The sequence below is a fragment of the Pinus tabuliformis genome, chromosome X (genome assembly GCF_031772625.1).
Source record: "Pinus tabuliformis cultivar Carrire ecotype Pingquan chromosome X, CPIR1, whole genome shotgun sequence".
In the NCBI taxonomy this organism is placed as follows: Eukaryota; Viridiplantae; Streptophyta; class Pinopsida; order Pinales; family Pinaceae; genus Pinus; species Pinus tabuliformis.
This window is the reverse complement of record NC_142308.1, coordinates 1,667,720,962-1,667,728,895: the sequence shown is the minus strand read 5'-3', so window position 1 is coordinate 1,667,728,895 and position 7,934 is coordinate 1,667,720,962. Positions and strand designations below refer to the sequence as shown.

The 7,934-nt window shown below is 35.7% G+C and overlaps 1 pseudogene across 1 annotated transcript; it reads right to left on the bottom strand.

Moving 5' to 3' along the window:
- Positions 1-1,832: 1,832 nt before the first annotated feature.
- Positions 1,833-6,702, bottom strand: LOC149146416 (uncharacterized; annotated as a pseudogene). The gene is made up of 12 exons (XR_016265162.1): positions 6,190-6,702; positions 5,947-6,046; positions 5,534-5,680; positions 5,330-5,401; positions 5,151-5,243; positions 4,167-4,309; positions 3,875-3,929; positions 3,117-3,242; positions 2,826-2,892; positions 2,407-2,522; positions 2,243-2,321; positions 1,833-2,125 (listed from the first exon to the last, which is right to left on the bottom strand). The product of XR_016265162.1 is annotated as an uncharacterized LOC149146416 (transcript).
- Between the last annotated feature and the right edge of the window lie 1,232 nt (positions 6,703-7,934).

Sequence of the window (7,934 nt, the reverse complement as noted above, 5' to 3'; positions counted from 1 at the left end):
AAGTGTAAGAAATATTATTTTCAGTGTCAACAATCTAGCACATTCAAAACTAATATTACAGGCAACTGCCATTTATCCCAAGTCTCCTTTCCTTGCACAGCATAACATCTCAATCTAGTTGCAAGTTAAACATGAAAAAATTTGTGTAATTAAAAATTGAAAAACAGTTGGTTTTGAATACATAATGAATACAAAAATTGTAATATAGATTTCAGTTTTGACTTATGAGTTACCATTTCAAGTTTGTACAGTACCCGAAATTTCCAGCATCTCCCCATTCAACTCTCTTCATCTGCAATCTTCACTATCTGAGTTCCAAGTTCTAGAATAATTGCAATTTTTCTTTGAAATCGCTTCCTTCTAAAGCTCAGATAGAAACATTGCAATGCCTAGGAATCAGACACAAGAAGCAGCCCACTTGAACAATTAAAGTGGCCCTTGAGGGGCAAACAACTGAACAAGAGGACTTTCATTTGGTTAAGCTGTCGTGACAGCGCGTACTTTTCTGTCAAAATCACCCAGAGATTTGCACATGGCTCCAATTGCTTATTCATGGCTCAAGAAATTTAACTTTAGTGGTTGACTTAACATACAACCATCTTCACTGCTGAGCTTTAACCCCACTTGCAAAAGCTTAAAATTAGAAGCTCAGACAAAGATGGATATTGCAATTTCAAGCAAAAACATGAAATGGCTATTCACACATCATTGTATAAATTAAAGCGCTGATTCCTTACCAGTGCTTATTGCACAATAATTAAATAATAGAGGCCAATATAAAAGGAATGGAACTCAATCCGCAAGCAAGGTTCCACAATTCAATCAGCCATTTAATACCAACACTCTAATGCCTTCTTATCAGTTAAATGGATTGGTATAAGCACCAACTGGAAATCTGATCAAACTCAGCCATGTAGCAAATGAGTAGACAAAATCAGTTTAGAGATTTCCCAAAATCCTCCATTCAAAGTCGCATCTTTGGTCGCTTTCCGGTACCAATCAGCTTGTTATAGAAACCCTCAGCTCCAAGAAATCAGCAACGAATCTATTGGGTTTCGTTTGTGAATATACAGATGCATCATCAATAGATAAGAATAAAAATCACAATCTAAATATGAAGCCCCATATGACCATTTTATTCAGGGATAGTTCCATCACTGCCATCAAAAACCTAGCCACACAATTAGCTTGCTTTTCTATTGTTACACTCATCAAGTTTTGTACCACAACCATAAAAGGAAAGGTCTTTATAATATTCCACTACAAGAAAACTAACTTGACCGATTATAGATCAATTTGAAATGGCCAAGATCTCTACAAATATTTGGACTGGCAACCAACCTAGCTTGAAAACAGGTTGCACAAAGCCGTAAAAAATAAGCTATCATAAATAGAGTTATTACATGCACAAGGTGCTTAAAACCCTCCGCCTCACATCCCTTTACAAGGAGGATGCACAAATTGCAATATTATTTTATTGTGAATTACACCAGGGAATTCCTAGTATGAAGAACTTGATTGCTACATCTTAACAGCACATATTTTACAACAGAGACACTGAACTTGCTTGCTGCAACCTTACCAGCACATAATCTGCAACTGACACACCGATATCTTGAAGAATTCCCCCAGAGCTCTTGACAGTGAAGTGCTTTGAAAGTTTGAAGTTTGAACATTAGCCACCATATCATGTGATTCTTGATTATTATTTGCATGGTTAGAACTGTCAAATAATATTCCTTTGAGGTCCCAATTGCATTAGAAGGAAGTCCAACTAAAGAATGCCGCTGAATATCTAAAGTCATACAGGCAGATACAAGGTACAAGTATCATAGAGCAACTCAATATAAATACAATGAGAAAAGGAACCCTCTCTTCTGAAGAACCACAACATCTCTTCCATGACTAAGCAGCCATGAAATATGTAAAAATAAAAACCATAACCATCCCTGTTAAACTGATTCTGACAATGCTTCAGAGGAAGCTACAGTTTGCTCATGATGATCAGAATGATATCTGGAGCTACCCTGTTCACATTTCCCCAAAACCTGCACAGTTGACGTGAAATCCTTCATAACCCACGGATGCCTTGCAACAGCCTCTAAGCTCATCCTTTTCTTAGGATCTGTGAAATCCAATAGTGGCAGCTTGATTATTATGGTGAATTTCAAAATTTGCAGCAATGCAACTCTTAAAATTAAAATCTGCTCTGTAAAACATTCAATTGAGAAAAGTCACTTACCCTTGCAAAGAAGACCTTCGAGTAAGTTTGCAAGTGTTGGATTCATATCCTCTGGAAGTACAAGTGGATCATGAACAATCTAAGCCACCACTAGTAACAACAAAATAAGTATTTCCCTCCATCCGGCCTGTTTGAAAAGTCAAAAGCAGCAGAGATTCATTTACCTTGTCATATGTGCCTTGCAAGGAGTCACCAATGAAGGGATAAGAACCTAACACCATGCAGTATAGTGTCACACCCAATGCCCACACATCAACAATTTTACCATGATATGTCAAGCCTATTGAAAATAGGCAACAAAAATTGTCAGGCCTATTTTGACAACTGAAGTATCTGTCCTTTAACATGTGACCCTTTCTTCCTTTCCTCTGGTCTTTCATTTCATTGAACAGGCTTTTATTTACAAGAGAACAAGCATGAATTGAAAATATAATATATGTCGAGTATAAGAATGTAATCTGACAACAAACAAGATGGACAATATATCATCGAAGATATGAATAAGGTACAAATTAGCAACAATGATTGTCCAAATCTTGAGCAGACATTATTTGTATAACTAACAAAGTTTCAAGCACTCTACCTAGGCAACATTCTGGTGCAGTGAAAACAGGAGTACCAGGAGACCTTCGAAGCTTATCATTGCTGCCCTGTATACATCCAAAGGAACATTGGATTTTGTAAAACATTTCCTCCCAGTAACTGAATCCTCATTGTCCAATGTTAACATTTAATAAAAAATACTCACCTAACAATAGTCAACAGTAGGCATTTGTAATTGTCTATAACTATCAAAAGGTGCAGTTTGAGAGGTCATGTTTAGAACACATTCACTATCAGAAAGGAAGGTACACTCAGAGAGCAACTTTCTTACCTCAAACATCCTGCTAACACTGAAGTCAGAAATCTTAACTGTTCCATCGCTGCCAACCAGAAGGTTTTCTGGTTTGATATCTCCATGAAAGATATTTTCTGGTTTGATATCTCCATGAAAGATATTCTGCACAGTAATTTTCAGGTTCCCAACTAAGAAAGTGGATGGAGGCAAGTCCAAATTTAACACAGTAAAAAGAAGATAAGTTTCAATATTAAGCTATTTTATTTTTCCAACAATAGAGAGAATGATTGGTATTCTCCTTCAAATTGTTTTAGTGAAAACAAGGTATGCAATATGTAAATATTTCAAAATTTGGTAACAAAAAGATGGCAGAATCAAAGCTTGAATAAAACCTTTTATGATTTATCCAATGAAATGAAGGAAGAAAAAGAACAAGATATTGAAAATAATAGTAATAGATTCTGAATTAGTTCTAATACATTCAATAATCCTGACAAAAGCTTGAAAAAACTTCAATGAGCAGTGATGTTTATATGTTTCTCCCAATAAAAAATTATCATTTCATGTTCAACAAAGGTAGTGAAACGATCCCTAAGCCTGTGAATGCATTGGACTGCTCATAAGTACAATTCTTAACTTTAGAGAAGTATGAGTGAAAATTGTGACATGAGTGAGAAAGGATTTCTCTTCTGGAATTGGAAACAATAAATCTTACCCAATATACTATATCTTCTTCAAGTTCTTAAAGTTTTTTGGGTTGTTAGTTGTCAAGTCTCTATATGGCACAAGGTTACCACAACATCCTCTGTGCAACCAAGAATTCCTTTCAATTTTCCCTCAGATTCCTCCCTATAAAATGAAATGCACCATATATAGTTAAAATGAAATACACAACCTTGAAACTTATTTTAGTAATCAGGAGTTTCATCAAAACTCATTCAGAACTATCTGAACATTTTGTTTTATATATCCTCAATATAATATCATGATTTTCTTTCTAGAAAAAATCCTTGAAACTTATTCCTGACAGAGATTGTATATATCCTCTTCCCTTCCTCTTCTTAGGGGGTAACTGAGACTACTTACTTAATGGCCGCCTTGATCTCGTCATAAGTGGCAGAATTCTCAAGTCTAACAGTCAAATCAATAACTGAAACATCTGGTGTGGGTACTCGGAAGGCCATTCCAGTTAACTTTCCATTGAGAGCTGGTAGAACCTTGCCAACAGCCTTCAAAAATACAATCACAATTAGTAGCTGTGAGAACATAAAAGGTGATGCTGGTGGGGATTCATATTAACAAAATTAGAAGAAAAATATGCAGAACCCAACTAGATTACACAGAATTAACCAATTGCAAGTACACAGTTAATGTTTCTCCAAAGAAATCCAACAAACAAATAAAACCTAATCACCCTAAGCATGGGACAATATGATAAAATGCGAAAATTAGGTAAGAAATAAAAAATACTAAATTCAAATGGGATCCAATGTCAAGCAACTGTGTTGTTGTGCCTACTATAAACAAGTGGTACTTCCCAATTTCTCTCCTAACAGTCACCTAACTGTCAAGGGTAACCATAAGGATGAACAAACACCAGTGGGAAATAGAAACAGACAAGCTTAACAAAGTGGGCTATACAAAGAGATAATTTGGATGTAAAGATAGGAAAATCGTGAGCCCTAGGTTTCGAACAACAGTGCACTTTCATGACTGCGTGAAAGTAATGGTAACAAGCTGTATTTTGTCACTTGACACGGGAAGGTGGTAGTATCACTGTTTGTTGCTCAGGTAAGACCCTGGTCATACTAAGTTTTGTTCAGGTAAGGTCCTAATCATAACTTCCCATGAAGAGAAGACATTTCAGACATTTCAGGTTTCTCAGGGCTATCTTGAAGCAGCTGAGGTAATTTTTATACATGAAAAGAATGACCGAAAGAATTTTCTGAGAAGTAAATCAATAAAAATAACCTTATAAAGTGTTTAATGTGAATGATAATCACCAGAATAAAATATTTACTGATGGTTTTAAATATGTTTAATCATCATTGGTAATTTGTTGCTTCCTACCTTAGCTGCTCCTGTACTGCTAGGAATAATGTTAAAACCAACTCCTCTGTCACCTCGCCAGTCCTTGTTTGATGGCCATCAACTATCTTCCGTGTTGTTGTTTACATACAGAAACATAAGTCAATGCAGCTTGAAAACGCCTTGTATCAATAAAATTCAAGGGCATAATACTAGTTCATAGTAAGTGTACCTATGATGGAATGGAAAGTTGTCATGAGACCTTCAACAATGCCAAACTTGTCATTGATTACCTGCCAGAGAAAACAGAGTGTTTTTGTTCTCTTTTAACATATAGTTCCTCCCCAGCAATATGTAATTTTTCTCATATAAAGACACCTATACAATGAAAACTGTGATAATTTAGTAAAAATATCATTGCAAACCTTAGCCAAGGGAGCCAAGCAGTTAGTAGTACAGGTTGCATTTGAAACAATGTTCAAATCAGATTTGTATTGGTGCTCATTAACCCCAACAACAAACATAGGTGCATCCTTGCTTGGAGCTGAGATAACAACTTTTTTAGCACCTGCCTATTAGAAATCAACAAAATTTTTTTATTATATGTAGTCCAAATTGTAATTTCCATTATTGCACTTTATACCGTTTGAAATTTACAAAATTAGATATGTTAATAGCCTTTAGGGAGGGAGCGGTATTACATGTGACAACTCCTTAGTTACCTCAAATATCATTTATCAACTTTTAGGTACATTGTATTTTTAACTAGTAGCATGTCGGATAAACTTTGAAAGAAAAAATCTATTATAATTGAATTGTGGAATGGTAATATTCAAACCTTCAAGTGAGCAGTTTTTTTCTCTTTGTCGGTGAAGACACCTGTGGATTCAACCACATACTCTGCGCCGACCTCGCCCCATGGTATTTCGTCAGGATTTCTACAGTTTTCAAACCAAAATGTGAATAGTTAGACAAATGGCAACAAATAGATAATGTCAGCACTTACACTATGTTGATGCCTAAGCTCAAGCAATAATTGACCTAAGAAACTCTCATTGATCTCCATAAACAAGTGTTTTACCTGAAACCGAACATAGCAACATATTTTTCTCCAAAGAGTAAAGTTTTTGAGTCTTTGACCTTGAATTCATGATGCTTCCACTGTCCGTGGACACTGTCATACTTGAACATATAATTCTGAAAAATAATAGAGGCACAGAAATTACTGCAGAGATCTTGAGTGGGCAAAATATGGTAGAAGAAAGCTATCAAACAAGTTAATAAAATCTTCCTGTTTCGGTTTGTCCGTAAAACATAAATGCTGTTGGGAATAAATCGAAGAACAAAAAATGCAAAACAAAGAACAATCTTCAGGTAGACGATCCAAAATTCATCAGGAGAATGATGTGCAGGCAGCTTCCAAATTAGCAACTCCATGCTCTTCTGATACTCGATTAAACAATTTGCAATAAGATACATATACTATAAAGAAAACATTGTAAACATATCGATAGAATCCGAAGCAAATTTAAACTGCGTGTACATAACGAAGAGAAACTGTTCCGGGATGATATCTATGAGGCTTCTTCACACCTCTGGTCATGGGAGCAGATTTACGAGCAGCCTAATTTAAAAAAGGAGCTTCAGAATAAAATGCCACAATAAAAACAACACGCCTCAATTAACTCCACCAAAGATGCAACGGAAGAAATATAGGAAAGCCGTTACCTTTGTTGCGAGCTGCTTCCTTGGAGTCTTTCGTCCGATAGATTTCCATGCTGTCTGCTTCGTACGAGCCATGATTCAAGGAAAAGAGCGATCTACAGCACAGAGAGCAAGAATGAAAGCATAAGACCAAAGCCCAAACATCAAAACAGAAAATCCAAAACCACAACAAAAAATTACTATCAATCTCTTTCAAAAAAACCACTTTTAGGAAATCCAATCGCGATGACACCGCCTTAAATAAAATGGAGATTTCCCCGTACTAAACCCTCGAAAAAAAATTTGAAGAGCAAGGAAAATAGGAAATCAAAGCAGACATATACTCTGTGACAAACTAAAATGGAAATAAAACATGGATCCTAACCCGAGAACAACCACAAACCCTAGGAAACCAAGAGAATTCACTAATTCAAGAACAATCTGACATAGACTTATGAAGTTGGAATTGTTGAATTTTTATAAAAGGTTGGGCCACCTTCTCGGTGGCTATTTATTTCAAAGCAAACCAATCAACATGATGCTACCAATCAGCATGGTGCTTATCGAAAAATGTTGATGAACTACATTAGATAGTAACCAAATTACTGGAAGTCAGAAAAATGAAATGCTTGACGCATTCAACAATAAGGCTCAATGCACTGTAGCAAAAGAAAGCAATCACGTTGTTATCTTACTCCAGATATGTTATATGAAAACATGAAAATATTCATTATCATTGTCAATGTTTTGTATTATATGATATAACATGCTTGACACATTCACTATTCTGCTTGAATTCAAATATGTAATTGACAACACGCAGTTAAAAGGCTAAAATGTCCATACCAACTTTCTGTATTGCAGTGAAAAAAGGGCTTTCAAAACAAAACCTGCTTGATTTTTATGTAGGAAACCAAAAAAATTTGACTAACACTGTCAATTCTTGCAGGCATTAAATTGGTGTTGAGATCCCCTCATAACTGCCCAGTGCCAATGCCAACTCCCCTTACCTTGCACGTTAAACATTGATTGGCATGGACCACACAAAAACAAAAAAGCTTATGGGGACACAAAAAAACTAGACAGTGAGGATTAAGAGGGAGAGATTTATGTCAAGCATCT